This window comes from Microcebus murinus, chromosome 19 (genome assembly GCF_040939455.1).
Source record: "Microcebus murinus isolate Inina chromosome 19, M.murinus_Inina_mat1.0, whole genome shotgun sequence".
Classification (NCBI taxonomy): domain Eukaryota; kingdom Metazoa; phylum Chordata; class Mammalia; order Primates; family Cheirogaleidae; genus Microcebus; species Microcebus murinus.
Genome location: NC_134122.1, coordinates 25,549,710 through 25,567,889, shown reverse-complemented (window position 1 = coordinate 25,567,889; position 18,180 = coordinate 25,549,710). Strand labels below are relative to the sequence as shown.

The window sequence follows — 18,180 nt, the reverse complement described above, 5'->3', positions numbered from 1 at the left end:
AAGACCCATCTGTAAAAATCAGAACAGCATTGTCAAGGGGTACAGGAGACACTTTGGCAGGAAAAATAAACTGATGTAGGCTGGCAAAATGTAACAACTTATCAGGGGGGTAATGGTTATCAATTTTTCCAGGGTAATTGGCCAGGGCTATAGCCCAGGAGTCACTATGCTGGAACAACCAGTCCTGTTGCTGACGAGAAAAAGGAACACAAATAAGGTGTGGCTCTTTACCTAGTAATTTGCAGGATTCTGAACGCAGCATATGGATTAAGGTAGCAACCATTTCATAATAAGGAGTTAGAACTTTAGAGGGAGAGGAGGGCAAATGTAGCCACATCAGTGGTCCCCCTTGATAGAGGGCTGCTGTGGGAGTATGAGAGGTGGGTAAAACATAGCCAGCCCATTCCAAGTTGTAGTTTACATAGGAAACATGTTGGCGGGACAGTTCCTGTTCTACTAATTTTAAGGCTTGCCTCCTGTCCGGAGTTAATTGACGAGGAGAATTAGGATTGGAATCGCCCTTTAAGATGTCAAAAAGAGGCTTAAGGTCTCCAGTGGTAATTTTCAAATAGGGTCGAATCCAACTGATATCTCCCAGAAGTCTTTGGAAATCATTAAGGGTTTTTTAGCCATCTTTAAGAAGTTGAATTCCTTGGTTAATAAAATGGTATTTATGTAGTTGGTATCCCAAATAAGAATAAGGAGGGTGCCTCTGCACCTTTTCCTGAGCAATGACAAGGCCCTGTTTATTTAATTGTGTTGTTACATGATCAAAAACTTACAGTAAGAATCCTACATCTGCATGTCCCAAAAGAATGTCATCCATATGGTGGATGATATATACAGTAGGATATTTGATTCTAGTAGCAGTTAAAGCATTGGCAACAAATTTTTGACATAAGGTGGGGCTATTGGCCATGCCTTGAGGCAGAACAAGCCAATGATAACGTTTCATGGGGTCTCTAAAGTTAGTAGAAGGAACACTAAAAGCAAAATGTTTACAATCTTGTGGCGCAAGAGGAATAGTATAGAAGCAATCTTTTAAATCTATTATAATTCTAAAAGTATGGGCTGGAATAGCCATGGGGGCAGGGAGACCTGGCTGCAGAGCTCCCATGAGTTCCATGGTGGCATTAACACGTCTAAGATCTTGGAGCAGCCTCCATTTTCCAGACTTCTTTCTAATGACAAAAATTGGAGAATTCCAAGGGGAGTTGGAGGGGGCTATGTGGCCGCTATTAAGCTGTTCCTGCACCAGCTGCTCTGCAGCGGCTATTTTTTCTTGATTGAGGAGCCATGATCAACCCACACAGGTGCATCAGATGTCCAAGTAATGGCCTGTGCATGAGTTGCAGGAGAATCAAAAGCTCCTTCTAAAAATATCCCAGGCCTGCTCAAAATGGCCAGGGCTTATTTGAATAGGTTTAGAAATACCTTGACCCCTAATTCCCAAGCCTTGGGCTGGGAGCATCCCTTGATTAAAGAGTTGCTTAGTAACTGTGGCATTAGGGCTATACAAATAAACTCCCATAGCCTGCATAACATCTCTTCCCCAAAGATTAACGGGTAGAGCAGGTAGAACATATGGTTGAAATTGTCCAGAATGTCCCTCCTCATCAACCCAGGTAAGCAATTCACTACTCTGTTCAGGATTACGGGCTTGGCCTATACCCTGGAGCAAGCCAATGGCTTCCTGCTTGGGCCACAAGGAAGGCTAGTGTTGCACAGCGATAACAGAAACGTCAGCTCCAGTATCTAGAATTCCTGTAAAGGCCTTGCCGTTCACCCACAAAACCATTTCAGGCTTATTCCTAGTAATAAATTGCATCCAGTAAGCATCTGAGGAGCCAAAAGCAGAGGGTCCCCTGGCTTGTTGCGATTGTACTTTACCAAGGGATATCAAGGGGATCAAAACAAGCTGAGCAATGCGCTGGCCAGGATTGACAACAGAAATAGAGCTAGGAGAGGAGACCAAAACTTTAATTTCTCCTGTATAATCCTGATCTATAACTCCTGGTGACACATGTAAGCCTTTCAAGGTGATACTGCTTCTACCTAATAACAAGCCTATAGCAGCATTTTGAATAAGAAGTTGTTGCATAATATTTTTTAGAGTTTCCAATTCCTTAACCAAGTTAGGTGCCTGTTTCTGAGTATGAGAAGTCACAGAGGCTGTAGCTGCAAGAACTCAAGGTCAGATCTTGAGCCTCCTGATAGGGGTTAACAGGCAAAGGAGAGTGATCATCGGATTCATCCTCAGAGATTGCAGAACTCCGGCCTAAAGTTAAGCACTGTCCTTCATGCCGGGGGTCTAGACAATCCCTAATAAGATTCCAAAGAGAAAAAGCATCCACCGGAACCTTCTCAGGCCCGTGGGCTGAGTAATAGTCCTGCAATTTAACTCCTACCTTCTTCCATGTATCTAAATTTACTGTTCCTTCCTCAGGGAACCAAGGACATACTTCTTCTACAAAACTTAAAATATTTTCTAACTGCTTTTTTCCTATTTTAACACTTCGGGCCCGAAGCATACTCTTTAACACTTGTACAAACAACATCCTACTAGTTCCTTGTCCCATAATTTCTTACTCCTGTCAATTACACTCTCTGCCCAACTCACCTTTCTTTCTGTCTCGGCCGGCCTTCCACGGGCAGCTGCCTTCACCGAATCCCCGTGTCACCAAGTGCCACCAAAGGCCCTCCTGGAGAGAGGGTTCCCTGTATGGGCCACCACCTGCCAGAGCCAGCCGGTGACGTGGGGCACCTGGAGTTAGGGGGCGAGGCTGAGAAATGAAGAGACAACAAAAAGATGGGGATGGGAGGACGGAGTCCTTGGTGACTGCTGCACCTCGTTTATTTCAGTTGCTATATTTATACAGATAAGAACAAAGGAGAAGCAAAATGCAAAGGAACAGGTGGTACATGTCTTCATTAAACCAGAAAGCAATACAGTTCTTGTTTTTTCTCAACCATGCGTCACTTTGATAGCCCCTTTCCTTGCTTAAGAAGTTTTCTAATCTACAACTCAACTTTCTTCTGATATCAAAAAAGCTACAAATACTCAACTATGATCACTCAGACAGTTCAAGGAAAAGAGCACCCAAGCGTAATTAACAATTCTGGGAAAGGAGTGTGTAGGGCCTCAGGGGGGCTATAAGTTATGAGGGCTGTGTGCACAGGATTACTTCAGTGACCTTCTATAACTGCTACTGCTATCTCCAGCACCCTCCGTGAGCTCGAAGAAAGGCCAAGAATGTCAGAGCTCTGAGTTAAGGCGCCAGGTGCTATGTCTCAAGGACCCCAGTGTTCTGGGCAGCAACCACACTTTAACTCTCCCGTGTTCGGGACAGCTCCCAACACGTGTGCACTAGAGAAGAATGTGTATTCTGCTGCTGTTGGATGGAACGTTCTTTATATGTCTGTTAGGTCAGTTTGGTCTAATGTGCAGTTCAACTCCAGGATTTCCTTATTAATCATCTGTCTGGTTGATCTATCTATTTTTGAAAGTGGGATATTATTGAATTGCTATATATTTCTTCCTTCATGTCCAGTAATACTTGCTTTATATATTTAGGTGCTCTGATATTGGGTGCATATATATTTATAATTGTTATGTTCTCCTGATGAATTGACCCTATTATCATTAACTACTGACGGTCATTAATGAAGGTCAACTAATGAAGGTCATTAATTAATGACCTTCTTTGTCTAGTGTAATAGCTGTTGACTTAAAGTCTATTTTGTCTGATATAAGTATAGCCACTTCTGCTCTCTTTTGGTTACTATTTGTATGGAATAACTTCTATCTTTCTCTTTCAGCCTGCGTCCTGATAGTTAAAATGGGTCTTGTGTAGGCAGCATAAAGTTGCACCATTTTTTTTCCCCTAAAAATCAATTAGGCCACTCTATGTCTTTTGATTGGACAGTTTGTTCATTTACATTCAAGGGTGATAGGTAAGGACTTTCTTTATCCTGTCATTTTATTGTTTTCTGGTTATATTTTAGATCCTTTTTTCCTTTCTTCCTCTCGTTTGTGATTTGGTGATTTTTCTGGAGTGGCAAGCTTTGATTCCTTTCTCTTTCTCATTTGTGTGTCTGCTATAGTTTTTGTTTTGTGGTTACCATGGGGTTTACATACAGCATCATGTAATTATAATAGGCTCTTTTTGGCTGATAACTTTGGTTCCCTGTAAATACTCTAGATTTTTACACCCCCCCTCAGAATTTTTATTTTTGTTGTCACAGTTTATATCTTTTTATATTTTGTATTCCTTAAACAGCTTATTGTAGCTATAGTTATTTTTAACCATTTGGATTTTTAACCTTCACACTAGAGATTTGAAAGATTTACACACCATTACATTAATGGAGTATTCTTAATTTGACTATGAATTTGCCTCTACCAGTAAGCTTTATGCTTTCATATGTTTCTATAATTATTATTCTGTCATTTCTGGTTGAAGAACTCCTGTAAGCAGTTCTTGTAAAGCAGGTCCAGTGGTGATGAATTCCCTCAACTTACTGTTTTGTCTAAGATGCTCGTCTCTGTAAATCCTTTCAGTAGTTCTCTCGGCCCTTAAGTTCAAGTCTTAATTTCTTACCAGACTTGCTCACTCCTTTCTTCCTATGGTCCTGTTTATGGTTTCCATGATTCCCCAAGAGATCCTGCCTCTCAAGCCTTGTGCCTGAGCTCTTGTCACACCCAGACCTGAGATCCTGCCCCAGCCCTTGGCCACTGATCCTGGCTCTGGAAAAACACCTCACATTCCAAATACCAGGATATTAAAGTGCCTTTTCCAGAACCCTTGAGTTCCCTGGGATCTTGGTGGGGCCTTTCACTCTAGACCTGAGGCTTTTGACCTGACATACTTCAGGGGACAGTGGGACTGGCAAGTGTTTTTATGAAACACTTCACTCAAAGGGTAAACAATAGCATCAACTCCAGTGCACTGGCATCATTACAAATAGAGGAAGCACCATTGGTCTTTCCCTAAACTCATGCTCCTCCCACATCTTGGTATTTGTCAATGCCCTGTGTGTCTTTTATTATATTTCTGTGTATCTGAAGCTCTGCATCTTTTTCTACCAATGGTAATGCATACTGTTTGGTGTCTGGTTTTTAATCTCAAAATACGTTTTTGAGGTTTATTGATATTAAAATATTTAAATCCAGTTTATTTTTAATTGTATATTTCATTTTACTAATGCATAGCAATTTGTTTTTGATTTTCCTGCTAATGGATATTGAAATGAACTGAATGTTTGTGTCCCTCCAGAATACACATGTTGAAACCCTAATCCTCATGTGATAGTATTTGATTGTGAGATGTGATTAGGTTATGAAAGCGAATCCTTCACAAATGGGATTAGTGCCCTTATAAGAAAGGGCCCAGAGGGCTTCCTCATCCTGGCTCGAGGCAGGGTGTATACACAAGATATGAGATACACATGCAGACAAGAGATCCCCGGAGTCCTTGGAGACGTGTTGAAACCCTAATCCTCATGTGATAGTATTTGATTGTGAGATGTGATTAGGTTATGAAAGTGAATCCCTCACAAATGGGATTAGTGCCCTTATAAAAAAGGGCCCAAGCCTGGTGCGGTGGCTCACGCCTGTAATCCTAGCACTCTGGGAGGCTGAGGCGGGCGGATTGCTCTAGGTCAGGAGTTCGAAACCAGCCTGAGCAAGAGCAAGACCCCGTCTCTACTATAAATAGAAAGAAATTAATTGGCCAACTAATATATATATAAAATTAGCCGGGCATGGTGGCACATGCCTGTAGTCCCAGCTACTCGGGAGGCTGAGGCAGGAGGATCGCTTGAGCCCAGGAGTTTGAGGTTGCTGTGAGCTAGGCTGACACCACGGCACTCACTCTAGCCTGGTCAACAAGCGAGACTCTGTCTCAAAAAAAAAAAAAAAAAAAAAAAGAGGCCCAGAGGGCTTCCTCATCCTGCTGTATACACAAGATATGAGATACACATGCAGACAAGAGATCCCCAGAGTCCTTCGAGAATCCTCATGACCCAGGTATATCAGATTTGAACAAATACAGCCTTTGGAAGGCTCCTCCTTCATTGCCAGCCACCCCCTCCTAAATATGTTGTTCCCCTTCCCAAGAACATTACTTTCAAACTGCAGGGCGTGGTGGCTCATTATACTGGGCTGTGGAGTCAATCCAGAGGATTAGGATACTTTTAGAAATGAAGCCTTTTATAATAGAAAACACCACGGAGCAGCATAATAGCAGGATGTGTTGTTCCATGAAATCTTTTTTCAGTTTCTTCTTCTTGGATGCTGTTTCCTCCAGATACCTCTGTACCTCACATCCTTATCTCCTTCAGTCCTGTGTTCAGTGCCACCTCAATCAGTTTGCCTTGTGACCCTGTTTAAAATGGAACTGTCCCCTCTGGCACAGTTGTCTTGCTGTTTCTTTTTTGCAGAGCCCTTATCACTTACCATGCTACATGCTCTGTTCATTGTTTTGGTCCCCGTTAGAGGGCAGGGATTTGAGTCTGTTCTCACTGCTATCTATAGCCCTAGCACCTGGAACACAGCTTGATATACAGTAAGTGCTCATCAAAATGTGTTGAATGAATAAGTGTGTGCATTTTATTGGATAGCAAAGTCAAATAAATGCATTTATTACTGAAGGTCGAAGTAGAAAAAATTGAAAAACATTGCTCTAGAGAAACACACAAATGTAAAAAATTTACATGAGAATGTTCATAGAGTGGTTTGCAGCTGTGAGACAATGGAAACACATCTGTCAGCTTGGGCTGCTATACTAAAGTGCCTTAGACTTGGTGGCTAATAAACAACAGAAATGTAATTCTCACAGGTCTGGAGGCTGGACATCCAAGATCAGGGTGCCAGCATGGTCAGGTCTGGTGAGGGCTCTCTTCTGGGTTGTAGACTGCCAACTTCTTGTTGTACCCTCAGTTTGGTGGAAAGAGTGAGAGAGCTCTCTGGGATCCCTTTTATAAAGGTGCTAATCCCATTAATGGGGGCTCCACCCCCATGACCTAATTACTTTCCAAAAGCCCCACCTCCAATACCTTGGGGGTTAGGATTTCAACATATTAATTGGGGGGGGGCATGAACATTTCTTCCATTGCAAAGGGGATGAAAAAGAGGGAAAAATACACTCAGTCTTTGCAGGTTGGCTCTGGGCTGGGCACTCCTTTAATGCTTAGGCAGGCTGTTCACAACACTGCCTTAGCCTTCATTTCCAACTTACATGGAGCCTGAAGGCTGGTTCAGGGTGGGAGTATAGGGACTTCTAGGATCTTAGCTGTGTCCCACTGTGGGCATGCATAGCCCTTATTTCCCCAGGTGACTCTTTTCAACCTTTCTTCTCAGGCTTGTAGATTTGTCCATTGCTCAATTGTCATTCCTTGCCTCAGGCTGCTGCAGCCAATACTTCAAATGCTTTTGGTACAAGCCACCTGGGAAACAGCCCCAGACCAGACTACTCTGAATCTAGCAAACCAAAGGGAAGCCTTCGCACCAGTCTTACAGATAGTAGCCCACAATTCTTTGATAATAAGGTCTGTATTTGTCTCCCTGGTCCCAGCAACTTGGGTTGGACCACAGGCTCATCCATTTGACTGCTGTCTGAGGTGTGGGTGATGGTAGGTGGGCAGTTGTAAAAGCTACAACACTCTCCTGCTGCAAAGCTGCTGTGCTCCTTCATTACTAAGCCTTCCCCTCACATAAGTTTTAGACTGGATTCTAGAATTCGGAAATTGATTTCTGTCAGTTTTTGCCAGCTCAATTAGACGTTCCTGTTGAAACAAAACCCTAGATTTCCTCACCTGGCCTTTTTTGGTGATGTCTCCTCCCATCAATTCTTCTTTGTTTACTAGTACAAAGGGATGTTCTATATGCTTGTATCTTCCCACTCAGCCTTGGAATAAGCATTTTCTGCAAAGAGTTCTGCAAAGGGTTCCATTTAGTGGGGAATAGTATTTAGAAACCAAGATCTGGCTGGGCGCAGTGGCTCACGCCTATAATCCTAGCACTCTGGGAGGCCAAGGCGGGCAGATTCCTCAAGGTCAGAGGTTTGAAACCAGCCTGAGCAAGATAGAGACCTCGTCTCTACTAAAAATAGAAAGAAATTAATTGGCCAACTAAAAATATATAGAAAAAATTAGTCAGGCATGGTGATGCATGCCTTTAGTCCCAGCTACGTGGGAGGCTGAGGCACGAGGATTGCTTGAGCCCAGGAGTTTGAGGTTGCTGTGAGCTGGGCTGATGCCGTGGTGGCACTCTAGCCTGGGCAACAGAGTGAGATTCTGTCTCAAAAACAAACAGAAAAACAAGATCTGGCTACACATCTTTTTAAAGATATAAACACTACATATGCTATTAGGGATTAAGCATTTTTAACCATGCTTGTACTTTTATTAGGATTGTTACTGATTCTGCTAATACTTGTTACAATGATTTTTGAGTGGGCTGCCCTTCACTTTCTTTCTAATGTCTTGTTTTTATTTAGTCATTTTCCATACCACTAGGTTTGGAGGAATGCATATGTTGCATTTTAGAAGAAATGAGTCCAGTTCAGTTTTTGTTGGCTAATTCTGCATCAGTATTGAATTGGCTCCCAAGTGGCTTAACCATGATACAAGATTGCCATCTCATATGCAATTCCAAACTATAGTGCAGGGAGGTGGCAGAGCCATGTTCCATGATGTGTCAAGAGGCAATGGTTCTTTCTTACTTTTCTACCCCTAAAGTAGGGGTCAGCAAACTATGGTTCACATACCAAATACAACCACTGCCTATTTCTGTACAGCCTGAACCCTAAGAATGGTATTTACACTTTTAAATAGCCTTTCAAATAAAAGAATAATATTGATGGCATGCGAAAATCATGAAATTTAAATTGCAGTGTCCATCTGTACAATGTCATTGGGACACAGACATCTCATTCACTTATGCATTGCAACTGCTTTCATGCTACAACAGCAGGTCGAGTAGCTGCACCAGAGGCTGGATGGCCCAAAGCCTTTAGTATTTCTCTTATCTAGCCCTTTTGGGAAAAGTTTACTCACCCTCTTCCCTTTTCAAAGTGTTGGTTTCCTGATGCAAGGTAGCTCTAATTCAATCATAGCCCAAGGGACAGGAGAAGAGGCAGTGAAAGATAAAGTCCTCTTTAAAGAATGTTATTTAGAAGCTGGCACAGGCTGGGTGCAGTGGCTCATGCCTATAATCCCAGCACTTTGGGAGACCAAGGTGGGAGGATCGCTTGAGGCTGGGAGTTCAAGACCAGCCTGGGCAACACAACAAAACTGTCTCTACAAACAATTGAAAAAAAAAAATTAGCTAGGTGTGGTGGCACATGCCTGCAGTGTCTGCTGGTTGGGAGGCAGAGACAGGTGGATCACTTGAGCCCAGGAGTTTGAGGTTGCAGTGAGCTATAATGGTGCCACTGCACTCCAGCCTGGGAAAGAGAGGGAGACCTTGTCTCTTAAAAAAGAAAAGAGCTGGCCTGTCATTTCCTCTCATGTTCCATGGGCCCAAACTTGGTCACCTGGCCACACCTAGCTAAAAGGAAAGTGGGGAAATGAAGTCTCCAGCTAGGTGCACAGCAAAGGCTGGGGGAATCTTACAAAAATAAAAAGTGAAAACACTGTAGTTCAATTAGCAGTCTGGTGCACTGAGTTCTATAATGTCATGCAGGTATCATAGGTGGTGTATTCTTTCAACAAAGGAATCATATGCCTAACAGTCTGAGCAGTTCCAACCATTTCACTGAATGTTGGCCTGGTGCAAAGCTGGTAAAAAAGGTACAGATACCATATAGGCACTTGAGCCATGAAACTCTGGCTAAAGCTGAATCAAATATAATATTGGGAAGGATTTTAATCTCTCTGGGCCTCTAATTTTTCTGTTTTTTAAAAAAATGTCCTGGAGAATTGTGCTAAATTAATTATGCTACTTGGTTTTAAGTAGATTTATTATCAACATTGGTTTCTGTGGACCATGCAATGGTTTGAATGTCCCCTCCAAAACTCATGTTGAAATTTAATCAGCAACATTAAAGTATTGGGAAGTAGGGCCTATGAGAGGTGATTGGGCCATGAGGGCTCTGCTATCTGTTACCATGAGTGATCTGGTATAAAAGGCAGGTTGGTTCTCTCTGGTGAGTTCCCCCGCCACATGATGCCCTGGGTGCCTTTGGACTTTGCAGAGTCCCCACCAGCAAGAAGTTCCTAGCTAGATGCAGATCCTAGACCTTGGACTTCCCAGCATCCAGGACTCTTAAAAAACCTGATTTCCCTCTTCATATGAAACCTCATTCCTATTCCCTTCCCCATAGGTATCATACTAAATTTATGACATTAAATAGTATTGTAATCCATGTAGAAGTGTGTATGTGCAAGAGAGAAACTGTAACTGACACAAATATTGTTTAGTGATATTAAATCTTGTTTCATTTTTTCATTCATACCAAAAAGATTTTACCAAGTGTTCTACCTGCTAATCCAGCTGTTTACTTCTAACTGCACCACAGCATTCCACTGTTTGTGTACCACTTTACTTATGCTAGTGATGTTCAACTAGGATGTCTCAAAACCTTGTTATGAAGAAATTCTACCAAGGGTGGTGAACCTGCGGCCTCAGGCCATAGGGGACCCTGCAGATCCCAAGTGTGGCCCCTTGACTGAATCCAAACTTCACAGAAGAAATCCCTTTATTAACACTTTGTGTACCACTCACGAGTTTTCTCGTTTTTCACGCGCCATCTGTTGCGGACCATAAATGTCAACACACTGTCTTGTCCACATCCAATGAAGCGATCTCATTGGTGGAAACCGTGCAGGCCAATCTATGAAAACCTATATAATTGCACGAACCCATAAAGCATTGCAGTTACATTGTATTTTGGTCATTCGAATGGTCTTCATCTTCAAGTTCCTGGCGCTTTTAGAAATGCCCTCTCTCAGAAAAAGGAAGGAAACCAATGAAACTGATACACTTCGGGAAGTATTTAACAATAATTTATCAGATATTCCTAGTGACATCAAAGATGTGGATAACTGTGTTGGCGATTCCGGAGACGATTCTACTGACAGTGAAATTATTAGACCTGTAAGGAAGCACAAGGTGGCGGTGCTTTCAAGTGATTCTGACACTGACGAAGCTATGGATAATTGTTGGTCTGATATTGACACACTACCATGCTTACAAATGTTTGAAGGTCATGCTGGGGTCACTACATTTCTGTCTCAGTGTGACTCTGTACCCTCTGTGACCAATCTCTTTTTTGGTGATGAATTGTTTGAGATGTTGTGCAAAGAGCTGTCCAACTATCACGATCAAACCGCAATGAAACGCAAAACACCATCTAGAACACTAAATTGGTCTCCGGTTACACAGAAGGACATCAAGAAATTCCTTGGCCTAATTATTCTGATGGGTCAAACAAGAAAAGATAGCTTCAAAGACTACTGGTCAACAGATCCTTTGATATGTACCCCTATATTTCCACAGACAATGAGTCGCCATACATTTGAGCAAATATGGACATTCTGGCATTTCAATGACAACGCCAAAATGGACAGTTGCGTAGGGAGACTTTTCAAGATCCAATTTGTGCTGGATTATTTCCTGCATAAATTTTGAACAATATACAAACCAAAGCAACAATTGTCTTTGGATGAGGGAATGATTTCATAGAGAGGACGTTTAAAATTTCACATGTACAACCCAGCAAACATAACAAATTACAGTTTACTTGTTCGGATGGTGTGCAAGAGTGACACTGGCCTATATCTGCAATGTGGAGAAATACACTGCTGAAAGAAAGAAATTGCAAGAAACTGGTCTTTCAGTCCCTGGACCCTATCTTGGCATATAGCACCATATTTACCAGGATAATTATTACAATGCTACATCTACTGCCGAATTGCTGCTACAGAACAAAACTAGAGTCTGTGGACTGTTAGGGAGAGTAGAGGTTTACTGACAAATTTGAAAATGAAAACATCAAGAAGGAAGAAAGGTGACATATTTTCCAGAAAAGGCGATATTCTTCTCCTAGCATGGAAAGACAAGCAGGTTGTCCAAATGATATCAATGATCCATGACACTTCTGTCTGGACAACAGGAAAAAAAAAAATAGAACAGGAGAGAATATTGTAAAATCTACCTGCATCAAGGAATACAATGCCCACATGAAAGGCATTGACCGTGCAGATCAATTCCTTCTGTGTTGTTCCATTCTAAGGAAAACAATGAAATGGACAAAAAAAGTAGTGCTGTACCTTATAAACTGTGGACTTTTCAATTTGTTTAGAGTGTACAACGTCCTCAACCCACAAGCAAAAATGAAGTATAAACAGTTTCTGCTATTGGTAGTGAGAGACTGGATAAAGGATGACAATAATGAAGGCTCTCTGAAACCAGAGACAAATCTGTCCAGCCCTTCCCCAGGGAGTGCAAGGAGAGCACCTCGTAAAGATCCACCCAAAAGGTTGTCAGGTGATACGGAGCAGCATGAACCTACGTGTATTCCTGCAAGTGGAAAGAAAAAATTTCCTATGACAGCCTGCAGAGTTTGTGCCACCCATGGAAAAAGGAGCGAATCTAGATACTTATGTAAATTTTTTTGGTCCCTCTTCATAGAGGAAAATGTTTTATGCAGTACCATATGTTAAAAAAGTACTAGGAACTTTGTTTGATTAGTTGTTTGTTTTTGTAAATAAAAAATGTTATAATTATTGACAAACAACACCTAAAGTGCATTATGATTTGTAGTTATGATTTAAATAACGTGCAGTTTGCCCAAAAACATGCGGTTCCTGGTTTTTATGTCTTAGAGATTTCTATGCAGTATGTAATGTGTTAAAAGGATTAGTTCTATAAGATTTGTATTCAGTCAAAAGGCTGCACTCAAGGATCCAGAAGGCCAACAGAACAAGATCAACTAGAATACATGAGGATATCCTGAAAAGTAGTAAGAAAAGGGTATTACACTCAAAGGAAAGGCTATGATAGTTTGTACTTAAAATCATTCGTAATCACAAAATGTAAATTAAAACAAAAAAACCTCTTTACACCCTTCAGAATGACAAAAATTATAGGGATGTAAGTTTTGGTATGGATGTGAACAGTAACCAAAAAATTTATATGTAGGACAAAGTGTGTGAAATGACAGAGCCATTGTATGACACTCACTGGACAATACCTTTTATCTTTCCATTTGGCACCAGACAAGCCTCTTTCAATTTGAGGCCCTTCATTCTTTTTTAATTACAAGAAAAATTTATGTATTTTCCTTACATCTTATTTCGCTTTTTTTGGGAATCCTAGTATATAGTTATTATTTCTACTATCCTCTACCTCTCAATTTTTAATTTTTCACATTGCATTTCTTCATTCTTTCTGATGTCCTGAGAAAAATATTTGTCGTTATCACATAGCCCACTAATTTGTTGTTTGGCTCTGTTATATTAATCTCATCTACTCATTTCTTTCATCACAATTATTCATGCCCAATAATACACCTTTCTTTTGGTAACTGTATTTTTACACATACCGCATACTTTTCTTTTTCTTTTTTTGAGACTGAGTCTTGCTTTATTGCCCAGGCTAGAGTGAGTGCCGTGGTGTCAGCCTAGTTCACAGCAACCTCAAACTCCTGGGCTCAGGCAATCCTGCTGCCTCAGCCTCCTGAGTAGCTGGGAATACAGGCATGCGCCACCATGCCCGGCTAATTTTTTCTATATATATGTTAGTTGGCCAATTAATTTCTTTCTATTTATAGTAGAGACGGGGTCTCACTCTTGCTCAGGCTGGTTTCGAACTCCTGACCTGGAGCAATCCGCCTGCCTCGGCCTCCCAGAGTGCTAGGATTACAGGCGTGAGCCACCGCGCCTGGCCCACATACTTTTCTTTTAACTATACTTTCCTTTAAGGATATATATCAAAAACATTTTGAAATCTGGATGTCAGTATTCCATTAAGCTAGGCCCTTTTGTGTAGATGGCATTGTGTTCTGTCTCTTAATACTAATTCCTCATATGCCTGATTACTTTCCTGAATTAATTTTTACTGGGCTATTTGCAAATCTTTGCTGAGAATGAATAGCAGGGAGAAGGTCTAATCCTCTACTTCGGGGGTCCTAAAACCTCGGTCCGTGGCCACATGAGACCCGCTGAGGACATTTATCACGCTTGCCAGGTGTTTTTACTGCTGCTGCCTGTCCTGCTTCGCTCCGTCTCTTGGGCCCACAGTACGCATGTGTGGAATGTGCACCGCACTCTCCAATGGCCCTCCAACAGTCTGAGGGACACTGAACTGGCCCCGTTTAAAAAGTCTGAAGGGCCCCGCTGGCAAGGCGGATGGCCTCTTATCACTGGCTGATGGGGATATGATTCCCTCCAGCAGTTCGTAAGTTTGTAGCCTCCCGAGGTGGCCCTGGTCCGGATGGCGGCGGGGCGGCGGTGGCCCTAGCAGAGGCTGACCCCCCTCCCGCGATGCCTCAGGCAGCAGGGGGTGGAAGGCCCACCGCCCACCGAGACTTCTACTAGCTGTGTTCCTTTCTGGCAGGAGGTATTGCTGGATGCTGTGCCAAAACAATTGCCCCATTGGATCGAGTAAAGGTTTTATTACAAGCTCACAATCACCATTATAAACATTTAGGAGTATTTTCTACATTGCGTGCTGTTCCCCAGAAGGAAGGATACCTTGGATTGTATAAAGGAAATGATGCAATGATGATTTGAATCTTTCCCTATGGTGCAATCCAGTTTATGGCATTTGAGCATTACAAAACGTTAATTACTACAAAGCTGGGAGTTTCAGGTCATGTGCACAGATTAACGGCTGGATCCATGGCAGATATGACAGCAGTTATCTGTACCTACCCTCTTGACATGGTTAGGATGCGCCTAGCATTCCAGGTGAAAGGGAAACACACCTATACAGGAATTATTCATGCATTCAAAACAATTTATGCAAAGGAAGGTGGTTTCCTTGGATTTTACAGAGGCCTGATGCCCATTATATTAGGAATGGCTCCATATGCTGGTGTTTCATTTTTTACTTTTGGTACCTTAAAGAGTGGTGGGCTTTCCCATGCTCCTACCCTTCTTGGCAGACCATCAACAGACAATCCTAATGTCTTAGTTTTGAAAACTCACATAAACTTATTTTGTGGTGGTGTTGCTGGAGCACAGACAATATCCTATCCATTTGATGTAACTCGTCGGCAAATGCAATTAGGAGCTTCTCTGCCAGAATTTGAAAAGTGCCTTACCATGCAGGATACTATGAAGTATGTCTATGGACACCATGGAATTCGAAAAGGATTATATCGTGGTTTATCTCTTAATTACATTCGCTGCATCCCCTCTCAAGTGGTGGCTTTTACAACATATGAACTTATGAAGCAGTTTTTTTCACCTCAACTAAAAAAAATCGTGGTTTGTCTTCCTTAATAAACTCTGAGGGGGAGAAATAAAATGATAATTTAATTATGGGGTGAACATTACTTGAATAGGGATATTTACCCTGTTACAGGAACCACTGGTATTTTAGTACTTGATTTTTTTTTCTTTTTTACTCACAAATCAAAAGTGCTTACCATATTTTTCGATGCCAAACATTATACCTTAGAACACCAAAAAAATATTCCTAAACTGATGCTTGCTAAATAATTAGGGTATTTGAAACTGTTTTAAAGTTTTATTTGGAAGAAGAACTAACTTCAAAATGGGGTTCAAGAGGTTGCCATTAGCTTTATCATGCTGTTCCAGGTTTTTATTGTAATCATGATTTTTAAAAACCTCTAACATTGTTTATTACTAAAATAAGCAGTCTTGGTTATATTGTAGCCGAACGATGAGAACTGAATATTTGAGTTCTATAAAACAGCCAGCATTGAAGTATTATCTCTCTTATAATTCTGCTCTACTACATAAATGGATACATTTTTCCTTTATTTTTAAAATAAAATTAATGTTGTATTTAAAAGGTAGCCATGTAGAGACAAAGATAAATGAAGAGGCGGATGTGATGGCATGATGGCATGTGACTGTAGTTCCAGCTACTCTGGAGGCTCAGATGGGAGGATCTCTTGAGCCCAGGATTTTGAGGCCATCCTGAGCAACATAGTGAGACCCCATCTTTAAAATAAATGAAGGAAAGATAGAAGGATGGATCAGGTTTTGTTCAAATGTTATTACCAGGTACCATGTGTGATTTCCAAATGTTTTTAAGAGTCAATGTATTTCCCAAAGGTAGTAATAATAAATGTTAAATATCTTTGCTCTCAAAAACAAAGCACTATAGATTTGTTTCTGTTAGATGATTTGGTTTATATTAGAGAATTTATCTAAGTGGACTGTGAAATATCCATTAATGTAGATGTGAATATCAAAGAATGTTTCTAAGGTATTATGTCATGATACATCAACTAGTTCTTCCATGTAAAATAATTTTAGTGCAATATAAGCAAGTAGAAATGTAAAATATGATTTGACTTGTTATCATTTATATTAAGAAAATGGTGAAATGTAAGAATTCCATTTATTGTGTTTAGGGCAGTTTTATGTTTTGTTATTATAAGCATGATAGAAATGGGAGAGGAACAAATTAAAATTCTCTCTCCAGAAATAGTAATTTGTAGAATTGATGTGATTTTTAGTACATTAGAAAACTAAGTTGAAAGTGTTATTTTTGCTTCAATTTTTATTTTTTTTGCATAAAAGATTTGTCATACCTCGGTAAAAATTTGATGAGCTGGTTTCATTTTGAAAGACTTTATTTTAAAAATAAATATGTATCTTTGTATGACCTATAAGTGTACCAGTAGGTAGAAATACTTATGGTCTTAAAACTATTTTGTATATTTTCATTTCTGGGTCACATTGTAGCTAACTATTATTATTAAATTTTAAAATAATTTAAATGTATAAAATAAGTATCTCAGTATGTTATCAATAAAAGGGCGCTGCAAATATTTTTTTTAAATAAAAATTTTCATTCTATGTCTGTTATAGAATTCGTAGGAATTAAAAATAAAAATTTCAAAAAAAAAAAAAGTCTGAGGACCCCTGCTCTAGTTCCATCTTTTCCAGGTAGGTTTAAATGGAAGTGTGTATTACAAAAAAGAATGCCCTACCACTGGTACCTGGAATGAAGCCCCCTTCCCAACTGATCTCTCCCCTGAGGACACCATTTGACATATACTAGGCACTGCCTCCTTCCAGGTCTCTAGTTACTGCAGTGACTTGGCTTTTGGAGTGAGGAGGATGCTCCAGGTTAAATACTCTACCTGTATCTGTTGTATCCACTCCTCATCTCAGCCAAGCTCAGGGGCTGCTCTAATGGAACCTAAGTGCCACTGTGGTGCCCAGCTGCTTTCCTATCTTATAAAGGGACCATGGTGGGCTGTGATCTGCTTGGGATACTACTATGGAGAGTAAAACATAGGAGGGAAAGGTATAATGTAGAAAAAGATTATAATTCAAAAGTTTTCTTTAGAACTTGTCTCTGTCTGCCATTACCTCTCCCATGAAAAAACCCATCCACCCTGTATTTCCCCTCATTCATGTCTTTAGTTCTCTGGACCAATACACTGCTCTCACATCCACAGCATCTCTAGGGTAGGGCCCAGCAGTCCATGCTAGTTCATCAATTTGACAGGAGCCATAGACTTTAAATTCAATGAAGGGAAAAGCAATTTGTTTTTATGTGGTTATCTGTGGTAAGAAGAAAAAAGCAAGATGATTTGAAAAACATTTGCTTGTGTGCTTCACTTTCATTTAACTAGAGGCATTCTATCAAGCTGGTAATTATTTGGGCTGCATGTGACTTATAAGCCTTCTTTGAGGAGTTTGATAGCACAGCTAGAAATACTGAGATGGAATAAAGAAGAGGGTGAATCTTTGGTCTCAGAATGTGGCTCTCGTGTTATAATATTGTTTTCATTTCAACCTGAGAGACCACAGAATCAACAACTGAACCACCCATTTCACCAATGCTGGAAGAATTAAAAAAAAAACAAAACGGGAATTACAGCTCACGTGCTAGGAAGGACATTCCTCCTGCTCAGTCTTAAAAATCCCTCTTGATTTATGAAAACAATGGCATCTTTGAAATTATGAACATGTTACACATAGACTACATTATTGAAGAGGCAGTTTAGACTACTTATATGCACCAGA

The 18,180-nt window shown here is 40.8% G+C and overlaps 1 protein-coding gene and 1 pseudogene across 2 annotated transcripts in view; both read left to right on the top strand.

Moving 5' to 3' along the window:
- Positions 1-9,603, top strand: part of LOC105868241 (uncharacterized) — a 55,354-nt gene extending 45,751 nt beyond the window's left edge. For both annotated transcript variants that reach the window (XM_012758844.3, XM_012758842.3), the window contains exon 5: positions 1-9,603. This exon is cut by the window's left edge and continues 15,831 nt beyond it. The gene's annotated coding sequence lies outside the window, so the exon portion shown is untranslated.
- Positions 9,603-18,180, top strand: LOC142862436 (solute carrier family 25 member 16 pseudogene; annotated as a pseudogene).